The sequence below is a fragment of the Dermacentor variabilis genome, chromosome 4 (genome assembly GCF_050947875.1).
Source record: "Dermacentor variabilis isolate Ectoservices chromosome 4, ASM5094787v1, whole genome shotgun sequence".
NCBI lineage: Eukaryota > Metazoa > Arthropoda > Arachnida > Ixodida > Ixodidae > Dermacentor > Dermacentor variabilis.
In genome coordinates this window covers 132,503,654-132,522,206 of record NC_134571.1, presented here as the reverse complement: position 1 = coordinate 132,522,206, position 18,553 = coordinate 132,503,654, and the positions used below count along the sequence as shown (strand labels likewise).

At 46.7% G+C, this 18,553-nt stretch overlaps 1 long non-coding RNA gene across 1 annotated transcript in view; it reads right to left on the bottom strand.

Annotated features, from left to right (window-relative positions):
* Positions 1-315: 315 nt before the first annotated feature.
* Positions 316-18,553, bottom strand: part of LOC142579795 (uncharacterized) — a 152,022-nt gene continuing 133,784 nt past the window's right edge. Inside the window, exon 3 of the long non-coding RNA XR_012827447.1 lies at positions 316-394. This is a non-coding gene — a long non-coding RNA (uncharacterized LOC142579795). The remainder of the gene's footprint in view (positions 395-18,553) is intronic.

The window sequence follows — 18,553 nt, the reverse complement described above, 5'->3', positions numbered from 1 at the left end:
TCCCTATTGAAGCATCAGCACTCCATCCTTCTTTTGTCATAAAGAGCCCAGTCATTGATGTAGGCGCCAACAGATCAAGCCCAGTCATCAGCGCTGGTATAAATGCCAACAGTGAGGACAGCATCGTAACTGCGGTGGTGTGTCGCGACAGGTCAAACATGTTGACGCCTCTTATACTCGGTGGATCAGCTGACAAAGTTCTATGTGGCCAGACGAGGGGTGCTCTCCTGTCATGAAGTGGCGACAAAGGTTGCTGCCAGCGCGTAGAAAGGACGCATTGTTCCATTTCACTAGCGGCATTCCCAATTGAAGCATCTGCACTCCACCCTTCTTGTGTCATGAATTGCGCAGTCGATGATGTAGGCGTCAGCCGACCAAGCCCAGTCACCAGCACCTGTACATATGCAAACAGTGAGGACAGCATCGTAACTGCGGTAGCATTCAGCACAGTCATAGCGTAAGCTAGATGAGCGGCTCCATAGGAGCTGTATTTTCAACACCACGCACTACAGCGTACTCCCGGCAAAGTATCTTTGCATTAATTTTCATGAGAACGATCTGTAATGTCCGCCCGGTGACAACGGTGAGCTGCGGCTTGTCCTGCTCTCTGCACCGTAGCCTGCTGAGCCCGATGTTGCCTAATTGCATCCGCGCACGTAGCTCTACGAATCGCTTCTTCAGTTTCGTCCCTTTCGAGGAGACGCCATAACGTGTACCGAAGAGTAAACACAGGTATCCAGACTACGTGGCGCACATATACCATCCCTTGACCCGTCGCACGGTACGTTGTTGTTGATGACGATGATAATGATGGCATATTAGCTTTCTTCTAGAACGGGGTGGTGACAAATAGCCACCTCGCTTGAGTCAATCAGGTAACCGTCGTCGTCACGCCATGAGCCGTCGTCGTCACGCTTTCTTCGCAGCATACAACAACTTTATGCAACTGCTACATATCGGGACACCTGGTGTAGTATAATGGCACTGCAATGCAAATTTTCTACGTATCGACGCTGCGTGGAACGCATTTCACATCGCGTGCGAAATGACACGATACGATGCTAATAATGATGATGATTTAATGGCATTCCCTCTGAAAAGGGACAGCGAAAAACAGTCACCTAACCTGCTTGAATTATTCAGGTATGTCATAGATGCTTTTCGTTATATCAATATTTATATATGCCCATATTCTTCTTTTTCTTCCTCACAACTTCCCTATCTACCTAGTATCTCTACCTATGCAACAACTACATGAGGTGCCTCCTGGTGTAACAATATATAACTGCAATGCAAATGGCACACCTATAGACGCTGCGCGGGGCGCATTTCACATCGCAAGGCAAGTGACACGATACGATGATGAATATTATTATTTATTTGCATCACCATCTGACACGTACGGTGACATTGTCACCTAGCCAGCTTGATCTAATGAAGCACATAATATACTTTCTTGCATTCTCGCGCATATCTCCTTAAACTTCTTTTTCTTCCGTAAACATTCTTAACTGCCTTGTACCGCTACCTGCGGATCTGCTACAGGGTATTCTAGCTGGTGGAATAATACGAAACTGCAATCCAAAATGTACCAGCACCGACGCTACACGGCGCGCATGTGACATCGCATCTCGCCTCGGATCTTGGGGTGCGTTGATAGGGCACTTCAGCGGAATGCTAGCAAGCGCTGGTGCAATCAACCCGAGACGATAGAACATTGCTTTGTTCTTTGTCGTGACGCATTTCGTTTTTGGGAAGCTTTAGAAAGCACTGTCAAAAAGACGTTCTTCTCACATCTGAGGATGCTTAAGCTTCGCCTGCAAGAGTGGAACGCGTAAGCGTTATCGTACCCCCTTCGCACCACCCACTCATTCGCTCGGCATGCTCTTGAGACGAAGGGGAGAAGCGGGAGAGTGGCGCGCCACCTGTCGGGGTAGCACCGTACGTTGCGAGTAGGGGGTCTTCCTTGTTTGCCGCAAGATGACTCTGCGTGTGCGCCAAGCGCAGAAGAAATGTAGTGGAAACGTACTTCGCTACGCGTTTAACCATATGATTTGTTTATGTTATTAGTACTCTATTCATTATGGAGAAGCCGTATGACCGGCAGACATGCCAAGCCACCTCGCGCGACAAAGTCTGTCTTTCGAGAAGGCGCTGCTCAAGTGCGTAGTGTGGTTGCAACCTTTGATCCCGTTCCTGAATGGATTTCGCGTCTGGGCGCTTGTGTTTGCCCGAATTTTGAACTTTCATTGGACTGCATGCGTAGCAAATCTGCATTTGTTTCGCATGTGTGTCCAAATGTGGTGTAACGATTTTGGAATGACACTGCTTATAATACCACGCAATAAAAAAATGCTGGCGTGGCTCAGTAGGTGCTGCCTTGAAGTGGGCTCGGGTTCAATCCCGGCGGGAACTGGGTAATAACAGCTTACGTTGTAAAATGTTTTAACGCGAGAGCGTTAGGGAGCTCGTGTCGCAAGAAAGTCTGTGTCGTCGGCGTTCGCCGTGAGCGGAAAATCCAGGAAGGCGATTCATAAATAAAAACAACTTGTAAGATTGGTTGGGTGGGAATCAAACCACGGTTTGCGGAGTGTGAGACGGAGACGCTACCACTCAGCCATGAGTTCGATGGTTCAAAGCTAGACAAAAGCGCCTCTAGTGAATGCAGTGTTACCTTGGAAACGCGCCGTACAAATTTATACTGCGGTGTTTATCGGTAATTTTGAGCATGTAAATTACAGAAGTCGCAGTAAAACGCGTAGCGAAGTACGTTTCCACTACATTTCTTCTGCGCTTGGCGCACACGCAGAGCCATCTTGCGGCAAACAAGGAAGACCCCTACTCGCAACGTACGGTGCTACCCCGACAGGTGGCGCGCCACTCTCCCGCTTCTCCCCTTCGTCTCAAGAGGTTGCCGAGCGAATGAGTGGGTGGTGCGAATGGGTTACGATAACGCTATCGCGTTCCACTCTTGAAGGCGAAGCTTAAGCATCCTCAGATTTTTTGATGTTGGCCTCGATGGCACGCATACTTATGTTTCAAAGCGAGGCAGCTTTTGGAAACGCTCGACGCCTGCATCCCCCGTGCCACTTCCTCGTCTTCGTTCCTTATGACCACTCGCGCTGGGAGGCGCCGTGTGTGAATTTGCAAATCCTCGAACCGGCCCAGTTTGCTGAGTTCTTTCCATATAGCATGCTACGTGTGCGAAATTGTGCGACTTTGTACAGGCTTCAGGATCACCCAAATTATTCATTATTTACCATTTATTTGCCAGACTACGAATATCGTCGTCGTTTTAGCGTACAAAACATGACATTAGCAGTGCAGTGGTGTGCACAGTGGCACATACGCTGTGACCCAAGCTGTTATCAAAGAGCTTAGATGCAGACAAGCACGCGGTAATGTAGGTGAAGGTGTTAAAAATGTAATCGCATTAAAGGAAATTAAATTTAAACTTCAGGTAAAATGAACCCTCTGTGTTGCAATTACATCTCAGTTTTGCGTCGATGTTCTGATTCTTCCTAGATACGGCCACCTCGCGGAATGCACGAGCCAGTTTGACGGGTTGTTCGATTTGTCGCGGCTTCTCAGCAATGACACAAGCATAGTTTTCAATTTCTTGTAATTACTGTCACCTTGAACCACTTGTGCCTGTGCTTTATTGAAACTGTCACTGCTTTAGTGTACAAATAATAAATATTGTTCTACTGTAATACAAGGGCTCGTTGGAATACGTAGATAATTTTGTCACCTTGACTTTTACTTCAATAGAATCTGTAGCACATTTGCAGAATGTTCTAGAATATTGCGCTACATAACGCGCCATAAATAAACAATTTCTGTTAGTCATTGCTGCGGAAATATTGGGTTCAGCGTAAGCAAAGCACACTGAATACACTAGATGTCCAGAAATTTAGATGATAATGGATAGTTAAGTAATATTTAGGCCTTTAAATCACAATAAAATATTTTTTGAAAAATCCAGAATAAGTGACGCTTGCTTTTCGTGCACTTGCGCATAAGTACGCTGCAAGATCGGGCCAGCTGAGGAGAAACATGTGTTATGTGACACACACAAAAGGTGAGACGCACTGATGCAAGTATAAAAACTCGGCATTAAGAACCACAGAAGGAAGTGCCACTTATTCCGGGAAGTAGCTCCTAAGGCGGGTACAGCTCACAAGGTATTTGTTGCATTGCAAGCCGAACTGCGCTTCAGAACAGCGGCGAAACTGTGAGTATCTTTCAGAAACTGGGAATCGTTGTTGTCGTTAGAAAGAAAGCAACATCGCTATGGGTTTGCTTACGTAAGACCAATGACTGCAGCTACCATGCACCCAGCGGATGCCCTTTATACAAGGAAATATTGCAGTTTCGTTTTATCTCATGTCCTAGTCATTGCAGCTTCAACATGTCATTACAACATATGCAAATACTTTGGTCGCGCTTAAAATCTCGCAAGAGAATGTGGTAAATAGTAACTGTACTATCAGCGTCAAATGAAAGTTGAACAGAGGAGAGCGCGGCCCAAGCATAAGTGAAGATATAGTGCGCGCCGTCCAGTCATCACCATTGACAGGCGCGCACATCCGATTTGGCCGCACTGCGCGATCCCCCTCTGGTGAGATAATTTCGCTTCTGTCCTGGTTCTTACATTGGAAAGGAAGAAAATAAAAAGTAAAAATGAAGCTACAATATTGCAGTGTACGGCGAGTCTTGTCGCACAGTTTGCCGAAGCCTTGGGTGCTGTCAGCGCGAATAGCGCTGCGCGTGGTGCAGTTTGCACCGTCATCGCCCGCACCGCGCGGGCGGATCTACCTTGCGATGAGGATGACACCAGTTTCCAGATATGCGTTCCCAAAGCCTGCGATGAAATGCACTGGCGTTCCAGTCACTTTTCAGTTTCAATGCAGAAAAAGGCTTTTTATTAAAAAGATATGTGCAACGGCGCATTTTTACGGCAAGTAGGACTGCGGTTATCAAGAAACTACTGCGTTTTAAAATTTGTTCGAAGCGGATGTGCCTTGTCAAACCATTCTTCAAATCGTGTATTGCAATATCTCCGTAAAAGTAATTAGGTAAACAGTTCTTCAGCGATATCTTCTAATTAATGAATTATTTGTAAGCACTGCCGGTATAATAAGCAGTGGATACCTGCATAAAATTCTAGAGATGCGACAGGCTGTTCAGAAGTGTAGAAGTGTATAAACATTAGCACGGTATATATATATATATATATATATATATATATATATATATATATATATATATATATATATATATATATATATATATATATATATATATATTGTAGTGGGTACTATGCATGTGGCGCTCTGCGGACTGCCACCGCTGCGGCGCGAGACCCGAGCTCGGACTGCTGATGCGAACACCTAGGACTCGCGATCAAGCGCTACTTGCGATCCCGCGTACGAGCTGCAATAAACCCCCTTTCATGTGATGGAGCTGCGGGGTAGACCTCGGAAACTGGAACTCCGAAGCCGGACGCTACCTACTGCTGCGACCATGCCTGACGAAACCACCCAGGAAGATGCACCACAGCCTCCGGCGGTCATCGTTTCCGGTGCGTTGCGCCAGAGTGATCCTGCCATCTTTAGCGGCACCGATGATCATGACGTGGAGGATTGGTTGTCATCTTACGAACGGGCGAGCCAGCATAACAAGTGGGACGACGTCACCAAGTTGCACAACGTGCTGTTTTACTTAACCGGCGTCGTGAACCTCTGGTTCTGAAACCATGAATACGATTTCGCAACATGAAGCGCATTCAAAACAAGTTTCGCAGAAGTGTTCGGGCACCCCGCTGTGCGCAAGCTTCGCGCAGAACAACGCTTACGGGGGCGTGCGCAACATCACGATGAAACCTTCACAAGTTACATCGAAGATGTCATTGACCTGCGTAAGCGCGTGAATTCGCGAATGTCAGAATAGGACAAGATAAAACACATTATAATAGGCATTGATGAGGACGCCTTTCAAATGTTGTTAGCGAAGGATCCGCGTACCGTGGCTGAAGTTATCAATTTGTGCCAAAGTTTTGACGTGCTACGTAGCACGTCAAATGACCTAAGATGCGTTGTTTCCGTACGGAAACAACGCATCTTAGGTCGGCGGCCACCGCCTACGGAAGATTCGTTAGCAGCATTATTTATTGGCGACAACCACACAACTTTGCTGACGGAAATAAAAGAATTTGTGCGCGAGGAGGTTGCACGACAGCTCTCGATTTTGCTGACCACGGAGAATCCTTCTCCACGTTTGGCTCCAGCGATCCGACAGATAATTGAAGAGCAAGTGACCGAAGCTCTTCCACCTCCGTGTCAGCCGGCTCCCGTGGCCGCTCCTGTGACGTATGCTGAAGCCGTTGCACGGGCGCTTCGTCTGCCAGGGTTCTCTCCTCCGCATTCAGCGCCTCGCCCGCCGGTGTTCTCTCCTCGGCCTTCGCCTCGCCAGCCGGCGGATCCCTTTTTCAGTGCACAGAAGCAGGGTACAAATCCTTGGCGCACTGCTGACAACCCGCCCAATATGATATGCCTGCGGTACCACGGGTCATGTAGTGCGCTTCTGCCGCCGGCGCTTGCCGGCCTTCGTGGGCAGCCCGCGACGACCCAGCTGCGACTTCCGACCTTTCCGTAAGCCTCAACGACCACCACCGGAAGTGTACGCTGCTGATGACATACCGGCACCGCATACCGGCATATGACATACCGGCACCGCCTTCCCCTCGTCGGCGCTCACTCTCACCCATGCGTCGTTTTTCGCCCGCTAACGTTATTCAAGTGTCCGTTGATGGCATCAAATCTCTTGCACTCGTCGATACTGGTGCTGCTGTATCCGTGATTAGTGAGAAGCTTTATCGTGCATTACGGAAAGTGACCACGAAGCCTTCGGTACCATTGCTTAGAACAGCCAGTGCACAACAAGTTCAACCAGTCGCTATGTGCCCTGCCAGGGTGCTGATTCGAGACATCTTGTATTCGATTGATTTCTTTGTATTAACTTGTTGCTCCCACGATGTGATTCTCGGTTGGGATTTTCCGTCGCGCCATCATGCAGTCATTGAGTGTGCACGTGCTGAGGTTCAGTTCTGCATTCTGTGCGATTTGCCACCTCACGACTTTCAAGTTCAGGATCTTAGGAGGATCTGTGTAGCTTCAGATACTCACCTTCCTCCTCACAGTGCTGTATTTGTCCCTCTTTCATGCGCATCGCTTGCCAATGCGACGGTCACGTTTACACCAGCTGCCGTCTTCATTCGCCGCCAGCCTATATTGTTGCCTTTCGCCCTCCTCACGGTTCACCATGGTGCTGCAGAAATACTGATTTCAAACCCAAATTCGTACACTTTGGCTTTGCACTGTGGCGAGACTATTGGTACCATCGAGTCTGTGGACCCTGACGTTATTGTGCATTTCCCTATTGCCGACGACGTAGATACTGCCAACGTAACAGCACTGACACCCCATGTGCCATCTAACCGAGTACCACCGGATGTATTTTGTCGCTCCATTGCCGATGACTTCGAGCCGACACAACGTGAGCAGCTAATAACTCTTTTAAATGATTTTCACGTCTCTTTTGACTGGAACCAAGCATCATTAGGCCGCACAAGTACCGTCTCTCACCACATTGATACGGGACATCACGCACCATTACGCCAGCGTCCGTACCGTGTGTCATCCACCAAGCGTCGTGTCATCACCGAGCAAGCTGCAGACATGCTTGACCGTGGTGTTATCAAGCCATCCTGCAGCCCTTGGTCGTCGCCCGTAATACCCATTAAGAAAAAAGATGGCTCGACGCGTTTCTGTGTGGATTATCGTCGCCTCAACAAGACTACACAAATAGATGTCAATCCTCTACCGCGCATAGATGACGCCCAGGATTGTCTACATGGTGCTGAATTCTTTTCTTCTTTGGACTTGCGATCGGGCTCTTGGCAACTGCCAGTGGATGAATCCGACCGCTCGAAGACAGCTTTCATTACGCCTGATGGCCTGTATGAGTTTACAGTAATGGCATTCGGCCTCTGCAATGCGCCCGCGACATTCGAAAGGATGATGGATAACATTCTGCGAGGCCCCAAATGGAAAACGTGCCTGTGTTATTTAGACGACGTGGCAGTTTTCTTCCCTGATTTCACCACTCATCTCTCTAGTCTACGCGAAGTCCTTACTTGCCTTGCCACAGCCGGCCTTCAACTTAACTTGAAAAAGTGCCGCTTCAGAGCGCGCCAGCTGACCATACTTGGCCATATCGTTTGCAAAACGGCGTCCTTCCCGACCCTGACAAACTTCATGCTGCCGCAGAATTTCCGCGGCCGACTACACTGAAAGAGCTCCGAAGTTTTGTCCGCCTTTGCTCTTATTTTCGACGCTTTGTGCGCAAATTTGCCTGCATCATCGCTCCCCTGACGAAGCTCCTGGCTGGCTCTGGTGACCTTCGCGACTGGACTCCGGCATGTGACCAAGCCTTCACCACTTTGCGTCGTCTGCTTACCTCACCGCCTGTTCTACGCCACTATGATCCGACTGCACCGACTGAAGTTCATATGGACGTCAGCGGTGTTGGTCTTGGAGCCGTCCTTGCCCAACGCAAGCCTGGCTTTCCGGAATATGTGGTTGCGTGTGCGAGTCGTGCCCTCACGAAGGCAGAAACCAATTATTCTGTCACAGAAAAAGAATGTTTGGCTATAGTTTGGGCGTTAAACAAATTTTGCTCTCACTTGTACGTCCATCCGTTCGATGCTGTGAGAGACCACCACGCGCTCTGCTGGCTTGCGTCACTGAAAGACCCGTCAGGCCGTCTTGGACGTTGGGCTCTTCGGCTCCAAGAATTTGACATTCGCATCATCTATCTATCCGGGTGCCAACATTCTGATACAGATGCACTCTCCCGATCACCCGCGCGATCCGACGAAACGCCACCCTCATCTATAGAGTGCCCGGTTGCTACACTTGCTGTTACTGACATGCTGTCTCATCAGAGGAAAGATCCATGGATTGTGTCCCTCATTGACATTCTTCACAGTTCTTCAACGGCTACATGCCCTCGAGCCCTTCGTCGGCAAGCCAACCATTTCGTGCTACGGGACGCCATCTTGTACCGCCCAAACTATCAGCCGAAGGTCGCAAATGGCTGCTAGTCATCCCTCGCCATTTGCGCTCCGACATATGCACGTATTTCCACGCCGACCCACAACAAGCTCATGCTGGCGTCCTGAAAACCTACGAGCGGTTCCGCCAGCGTTACTACTGGCGCGGCATGTATTCTTATGTCCGCAAATACATTCGGTCATGTGTAGCCTGTCAGCGACGCAAGACATCTCCTCATACGACAGGCCCTCTGCAACCTTTACCGTGTCCTGCACGTACTTTTGATCGCATTGGCATTGACCTTTATGGGCCTCTTCCATGCACTGCTAAAGGAAATCCTTGGATAATTGTCGCAGTAGACCACCTTACCAGATATGCCGAAACTGCTGCCCTTGCTTCGGCTGCTGCTCGCGACGTCGCCGCATTCATGTTACGGGATTTCATCTTACGGCATGGCGCACTGCTAGAACTGCTCAGCGACAGAGGCCGTGTCTCTTGTCCGAAGTTAATAATGAGCCACTCGCCGCTTGCCGCACTATTCACCACACCACTACGGCGTAACATCCACAGACTAACGGTCTAACGGAACGGTTCAACCGCACTCTTGGTGACATGCTCTCCGTGTATGTTGCGTCTGATCATTCCAATTGGGACGATGTCCTCCCTTTTGGGACGTACGCGTATAATACCGCCATTCAGGCTACCACAGGCATCTCACCATTTTCACTTCTTTATGGACGGGAACCATCCACTACCCTCGACACCCTGCTACCATATCATCCGGATGCCTCTGAATTCACCCCTTTTTCCGAAGTTGCTCGCCATGCTGAAGAGTGCCGCCAACTGGCTCGCTCGTTCACGTCGGCTACCCAAGGAATTCACAAAGATCGCCACGACAACGGGCAGCCCACACAGTCCTTCGCCGTGGACTGTCACGTCTGGCTTCAGCTGCCCTTCCAATCTCCAGGCCTTAGCCCAAAGCATGCTCCGAAATATCAGGGTCCGTACCGGGTCGTCGCGTGTACATCGCTTGTGAACTATGTGCTCGAACCGGTGACGCCATCTTCGGACAAACGCCGCCGTGGCCGCGAGACGGTTCACGTCAGTCGCCTGAAGCCGTACCACGACCCCCTTATCGTGTCATCACCTTAGGTCGCCAGGATGACTCTGCTTCGCCGCGGGGGCAATTGTAGTGGGTACTATGCATGTGGCGCTGTGCGGACTGCCACCGCTGCGGCGCGAGACCCGAGCTCGGGCTGCTGATGCGAACGCCTAGGACTCGCGATCAAGCGCTTCTTGCGATCCCACGTATGAGCTGCAATAAACACCCTTTCAATATATATATATATATATATATATATATATATATATATATATATATATATATATATATATATATATATATATATATATTATAAGAAGCCAACAAAAACTGACACCAAGGACCACATAGGGGAAATTACTTGTGCTTAATCAATGAAACAAAGAAAGGATAAATTAATGCTAATGAAAATGGATGAAGAAAGAACTTGCCGTAGGTGGGGAACGATCCCACAACCTTCGCATTTCGCGTGTGATGCTCTACCAATTCAGCGGCGGCGTTTCCCCATCCACTTCCTTGGGTATTTCTGTTTCCTGGTTGAACCCTGGGAGTTTTAGCCAGCGCCACAACTGAAAAACCTTGGCGGCGGATGTGGAACATCCTTTCTGCCGCAGGCGTCATGAGACCGTGACTTTTTTGGGTAAAGGCAACCGGGTCAATTTGAAGGCAACCGGGTCAATCTGAAGGCATCAATGTCGCCGGACTCGAGACCCTCGTTATACAGGGTGTCCCAGCTAACTTGGACCAAGATTTTGAAAAGATCTTCGTCCAAGTTAGCTGGGAAATTTGAACAGTTAACTTGGACAGTTAGCTGGGAAATGTTGTTATCCTTTATCTAAACTTACAGTAGCATTGTTTTGCTAATCTTTCTTTTGAGTAATTAGCCGAGATAAATTAATTAAGATTTTAAACATAGCTTGAAATGTTCAGGGGTCAATAGGAAAGTTGTGGAGCATGAGAAATATTGCCCAAGCCAGGCACTTCCAATGAGATAGGCTAAGCGTGGCCGTTTTCATTCGGCAAAAACGAAAGCCCTCGGAATTTAAAAAATACCACGTGATAGCGCGCTCTGCACGCGAATGAGCCTTGATTACAGCGCTCTCATGAGTGATTTGTAATAGCATCGCCAGTGCCGCGCCTTCTCTTCACTTACGACATTTACGAGAAATGGCTTCAACCTTTGCTGCGCTCTGACATTACGGGCAGCGGCTGGCGACGGCGCTCCCAAAAGAGCTTCATCAGCAGCCATTCCCGTCTGTCGCCGAAGAACGCGCCGTCATCAGTCGTTTATTTCGATATGACGAGAAGGCAAATGTTTTTTATGCTTTCAAATCGATGCGGAATAGAAAAAGTACACAAAAAACATGCATCATATATCTTTAACCTGTGCGAGACAGAGAGAGCATCATTTGTTACAACGCCGCTTTTCTTCCAAGCTGTTCCAGCGGCTAGATTCATGTGACTGTCTATTACTGTCGTGCCGCGCAACCGTTCTGAAGAATTTTTCGAAATACATAAAGCATGCCGTACTCAAGCAATAAGGAAGCGAACATGGTCTTAGCCTTGGGAGCGGCACAGGGCGACAAGAGAAAAGCTGCGAAGGTATACCGAAATTGGCAATGGGGGGGATGACCTAGCGCGAACACAATTATGACAAGTTACTGGACGCTGAAAGAAACAGGTAGGTTCAAGAAGACGCGGTACAGAAAGAGGACCATCAGTGAAGAGGCTGAAGGAGACATTTTGGTTTTCGTGACCGCAAACCCTCATACCGGCGTGCGTGATGTCAGTGGTGAGGTCGGCATTTCAAAGTCTTCAGTGTTAAGAGTTCTAGGAAGGCTGAAATGCATCCGTGTCACCTCCGACTGCATCAAAAGCTGCAAGAAAGAGCCTTTCAATGGCGGCTTCATTTCTGAAATTGGATCCTTGTGAAAAGTGAAGAAATACCGGATTTTGTTGACAAAGTGCTATGGACAGATGAGGCAACCTTATCCAGAAATTCTCATGTCAACACCCCCAATCCGTATGACTGGAGCGATACGAAACCACATTGGGTGGCGCATACCAGACACCAGTAGCAATGGTCATTCAGTGTGAGGTGCGGTATCTTTGACGGAAGAATAATTGGCCCTATATTTTTTATTACATGCTCACTGCTGAGCGGTACATGACCGACATCTTGAAAGGCCCAGTTGAAGATTTTCGCTGTGATGCTCTTCTTGATTTTTTAAGGCGAACTTCGAATGAACACGACGGTGCACCAGCTCGTAGCAGCAGTCTTGTCCGACTCTGGCTAGTAGGGCGCGGGTGGGCTGGCATGGACCAGTGGCATGGCCTGCAAGGTCACCAGCCTTGACACATCTTGACTTCTTCTTGTGGGGACATGTGAAACATCGAGTGGGCCGCAAACCTACAACTACACCAGAAGCGCAAAACGCCAAGATAGCTGAGGCCTGCAGCGAGATACCGTCTTGCGTCATCAAAACAGCTACATCGGACGTGATGAAAAGGAGCCAATACTGTATTATGGCAGAGGGCGACTTGTTTGAACACATTCTTTAGACAGACATCACAGCGAATAAATCTCTACAACCGTTATCCATGAAAAGAGCCGTATGTGTGACACTTTTGCACGACGCGGAAAAGGTACCTAAGTATTATGAAATTACAAATTCTCCGCCGACAAGGAATGTACAGAAAGCTAAAAAGCAACATTGCGTGTCAGTTTACAATTCTTTTTGCGACAACCAGCGTAATTCACACGACGCTATCAAGCGTGTTATAATGCGTGTTTGCTTGATGGGGTCTTGCTCCCAAATTTGAACTCATGAGCTTGTCATTTTTCCTCCACATGCATTCTGCTAGCGTGAGAGTGCAATTAACACCACAGAAACGGGAGCCGCGCTGTATTTCAACTGCCGCCCAAACCCACTGGCGTTTATCTCGGAACCAAGCACAACACGAAGCTCTGTCGTGCGCAGCACGAAAGGCACGAAGCGAGCGATGTTTTTCACAAAGCGCCGTTCAGAGCGCTGTAATCGTGGCGCATTCGGGTGCGCAGAGCGCACTGTCAGGTGATATTTTTAAAACTCCGCGGCCTTTCGTTTTTCCCGCATAACAACGGCCACGCTAAGTCTATCTCGTTGGAAGTGCCTGGGTTGGCCAATATTTGTGGAGCTCCATATCTTTCCAATTGACGCCTGAACGTTTCAAGCTGCATTTAAAACGTCAATTAATTTATCTCGGCTAATTATTCAAAAAACACTAGCAAGAAGTGGTACTGCAAGTTTAGATGAACGCTAACAACATCCACGCGTATTCTTTTCTTAAGAACGCACAGTTTTTTTTTCAAAATCTTGTTCCAAGTTAGGTGGGACACCCTGTATAATGAACGACAATAAACGGGGTCAACCGAGGGGCGCGATTTTAACTAGTCATATCATAAGAAGGCAACAAACACTGACACCAAGGACCACATAGAGGAAGTTACTTGTGCTTAATAAATGAAATCAAGAAATTAAAGATAATGAAAATAAAAATGGTTGAAAAATGAGATTGCCACAGGTGGGGAACGATCCCACAACCTTCGCATCGGGGTCTCGAATTCGACGACATTGATCCCTTCAGGTAGAATGTGTTGGTGTATTGACCGGTTGCCTTCACCCAAAAAGATCAGGTTCTCGTGACGCCTGCGGCAGAAAGGATGCTCTACATCCGCCGCCATAGTTTGTGAGTGGTGGCGCTAGGTAACACTTCCAATGAGGTTTTCGAATCCGGCGACATTGATGCCGTCAGGTAGCATGTGTGGGTTTATTGACCGGTTGCATTCACCCAAAAACATCACGTTCTCGTGACGCCCGTGGCAGAAAGGATGTTCCACATCCGCCGCCAAGGTTTATGAGTTGTGGCGCTGGCTAACACTCCCAGGGTTCAACTAGGAATCATAAATACCCAAGAAAGTGGGTGGGGAAACGACGCCACGGTGGGTCAATTGGTAGAGCATTGCACGCGGAATGCGAAGGTTGTGGAATCGTTCCTCACCAGCGGGAAGTAGTTTTTTTCTACCACTTTCATTTCCATTAATTTATTATTTCTTTAGTTCATCTATTAATCACAAGTAATTTCCCCTATGTTGTCCTTGGTGTCAGTGTTAGATGGCTTATAATTTGGCTACATATATATTGCTTTTTCAGATTACCGCTGAATTATTATGGAACGTTTTCAACATTGCTTAGCTATATCTTTAGTATGTGGCACTGCCAATTTGTAATAGAATAACAGTGCTTCCTAGCATTGCCTCCCTCAAAAATATATTAGGTGACCATACAAAGTTTCCGAGAGATAAACGTTGTGTTCTCTCGACGCGCCCCGGCACTGCTTAACTGACGCACGAATACACTACCGTAAAGTAGGAACTTCAGACACGTTCCTACTTTACGGGCGCCTGACGCTTGCAATGTTTAAACCCGTTTACAAATATCGCCCGAAGTATGCCAATTTACAAACGTGTGCTGCTTCGTATTTATTTATTTATTTATTTATTTATTTATTTATTTATTTATTTATTTATTTATTTATTCATTCTATAATTTATACATACTGCAGCGCAATTTGTGCTATAGCAGGAGTGGGTTGAGAAAAGGTAAAGAAAATGCATTGGAGTATACAGCGCTAAACACAATTGAACACTTTACAAAGGAGCACTGATGAAAGGAAAATACACAAGAAGTTATACAAATGCTTCCGGGCATGGGTGAGCACGATTATGCATCTAGGATGGCGGTTGCAAACATTCGGGATGAGCATAAGTGAATGGACCCAGGTAATGAATTCCAGTCTTCGATGGAGCGGGGAAAAAAGCTGAATTTGAACATGTTAGTACGTGCGAAGTAGGGTATCAAGTTTAGGTCATGACGTCGTCTCGTTGATGATCCTGGCACGAAGTTAATGTAATTATGATTTGAGAGCCGAACCAAAGAATTGACAATGCCATGCGAGAATTTTAATGATTCTACATGGCGACGAGAAGAGAGCGTGTTTAGGTTCAAGGAAGAAAGCGTTGAAGAGGGTGAAAAGTCGTGATCGTAACGATGACATATAAATCGCACAGCCTTTTTCTGTATTGCTTCCAGCTAATTAATCTCTAACTGCTTATGCGGGCTCCATACTACAGATGCATAATCAAGAACAGGGCGGATTAGAGATTTATACATTAGTAACTTTGTGTCTTTAGGAGATCGGGTTAGCGTTTGCCTCAAGTAACCTAATTTTTTTAGTGCGTTACTGCATATGCAATCAGTGTGTTTAGACCATGACATGTTATACGTAAAAATGACACCAAGATACTTATACTCAGAAACCTTATCTACAGCACGGTCATTGAACGAGTAACTAAAAAGGGAGGGGGAAGATTTGTTGCAGAAAGACATCAGAACGATTTTATTGAAATTAATGTTCATTTGCCAAGTGTTACACCAATCGCAAAACCTAAAAAATTACTATTGAAGGCGATAATAATCATTAGAAGAGTTAATCACTTCATATAGAATGCAGTCATTAGCATAAAGACGGATGTTATAAGAGCAGTGAAGTGGCAGATCGTTCATATATAATAAAAAATGAAGCGGCCCAAGGACGGAGCCTTAGTGCACACCTGATATGACATCAACAGTAGCGGAGTCAGTGGAACTGTAAGAGACGAACTGGGAGCGAAATGAGAGAAAGCTTAAAATCCAGTTAACTAAATGAGGATTATTCAGTACAGCATTAGGTTTAGCAATAAGTTTAGAATGTAAAATGGTGTCAAATGCCTTCGAGAAACATATAAACATGGCACAGCCTCGTTGCCTACATCAAGGTTAAATGAAATGTAATGCGTGAACTCAGCTAGCTGCGTTAACGTGCTAAAACCGCGCCTAAATCCATGTTGCATGTTAGACAGTAAATTATTTGATTCCAGAAAGAGCACGATGTGCTTATGAATGACGTGTTTTAGCATTTTGCATGACTGTGACGTCAGTGAAAGTGGCCTGTTGTTCGACAAACGCTGCTTATTTCCAGATTTATAAAGAGGGAGCAATTTGGCCTACTTCCATGAAGAAGGTACAGTAGCGGATGATAAGGACTTTCTGAATATGACTGAAAGGTAATTCGATGACCACAACGAATAACGAACAAGGAAGGCGTTGTGTATCCCGTCCGGTCCGGCGCATTTCTTAACATCCAGGTTTAATATAAGGTTGAGGATGGCTTCGCAGTTTATCTCAACATCGTTGATTGCTTCAGAAGAAACTATATTGCTAAGTGTCGGGATAAAGTTGTTATCGGAAACAAACACGAACTAGAAATACTTGTTGAAAGCACCGGATATCACCGCCGGGTCATTGATGACGTCATTATCCATTCTGAAAGAAGTGGATAAAGCATCACGAGGTAAAATAGAAGACCAAATTTTCGTGGGTTAATTCTTAACAAATTGTGCAGGTGAACGCGAAAAAAGAAATCCCTGGCCTTTTGCAATTCAAGATGGAGTTCTTTCTTTGCCTTAACAAATCTATCCAAGGGCAAGGGATCACTGCCTCTTCTGGAACGCCTTAACCTTCGAGCGCGACGGGAAAAATGCAAGATATCACGAGTCATCCATGGAATGTTAGAACTGCTTTCTTAGTTTAAATGGGCACAAAACGTTCGATCATGGTTTGAGAAGACGCTCAAAGTAGTTAGCAAGGCAGTTGACATCCTGGTTATCTGAAAGTGCACTAAATGTATCGAAATGATCAGATAAGACATCACTAATGGAGTTGTCGTCCGCACGAGTGAAATCAAAGAAACTAGTAAGCGTGTAGGGAGGTTTAGAAATTTGACAAGAGAGTTACACTAAAACGCCTTTACGGTCTGCAATACCATTAATCACCTCGCCAGAAAAGTCACGTTTGGCTAGGTTAGCGCTTAGAAAAACTATGTCAAGGACGGAAGTTATCCTGGTTGCACTAGGAACAATCTGGGTGAGACCAAAGGACAAGGGGATGTTTATTAGTTCTCTACAAATAGCTGTGTCGCGACCGACTGCAGACAGTCATGGCCAGTGGATGCCAAGGGCGTTGAAGTCACCCATACAGATAAAACTCGACGAAGCAATGTTAATCTCACTTATGGAATTTGCAGCAGCATGAAGGATATCAATAGTAGAGCCGGGGGGACGATATATAACACTAATCACAATACACCAATTATGTAGGTAAATTTTACACCACACGGGTTCTGTTTCTGGAGGAGAAGGCAAGACTGAGAATCGTAGGTTCGACCGGATAAGCAGTGCCACGCCACCACCAGTAGCACGATTCCTGTCTAAGCACACGCAAGAAAACCGGGTGCAGTAAACTCAGATTCGTAAATACCATTGTGCAGCCAAGTCTCTGTGATGCCGATAACAGGGGGGGATTGAACAGATATAAGGGACAATAAATCGGGAAACTTTTTAACAATACTACGAGCGTTTATATTCAAGACAACAAGGTTCTCAAAACGGCCAGGATGAATTCAAGAAGTGGATGGAACGGAAGTCAAATGGCCAGGCTCAGAAGAAACACGTTCAGCGCGTGCCATTACTAATGAGTTTGAACTGTCATCGAAGTTATAAAGAACCTTGTCAATGAAAGCATGATCATATGTCAACTTCAGAACAGAACAGCTGTCCCGAAAAGAGGCTGATGCGTCCCAGATTTTTTTCCGAATTAACCGAACCCTAGAAGAGAAATCTTCTTTAATGACGAAATTCGAGCCCTTGAGTGTTGAGATGTTCCTAAGAGCCTGGGTTCTATCGTTGAACTTAGAAAGATTTAGGATAATGGGACGAATGTAACCAGTGCGTGCTCTACCGAGCCTATGGCAGCGCTCAATATGAGGGCAACTAGTCTTCAAGTGCTCAGTAAATACAGATGAAACTGCAGTCATCAGGGTGGTAGCGTTTTCATCCAGGACATCAGAAATACCGTGTATTATCAGATTATTTCTACGAGAATGATTTTCAAGACCAAGTCCGTTACCTTTGTAGTCAAGGCATTTATTTCAGCACGTAAATCACACAGTAAACTAGTCTTTGGACATAGGAGTGGATTCTAATGCATCAACACGTGACTCTAAAACATCGAAGCGACGCGCAACTGACTGTTGAAATGACTTAATTTCCGCAACATCTCGTGCCAATTGAGTCTGCCCCTCCAATAATTTAGAGAACATTTCGGATACCAAAGGGCCGTTGTTGTCATGGCTATCAAAGGAAGGGCGAACATCATCATTCTCATCGAGAGCGGAACCGGATCCACGCCTAGACCTA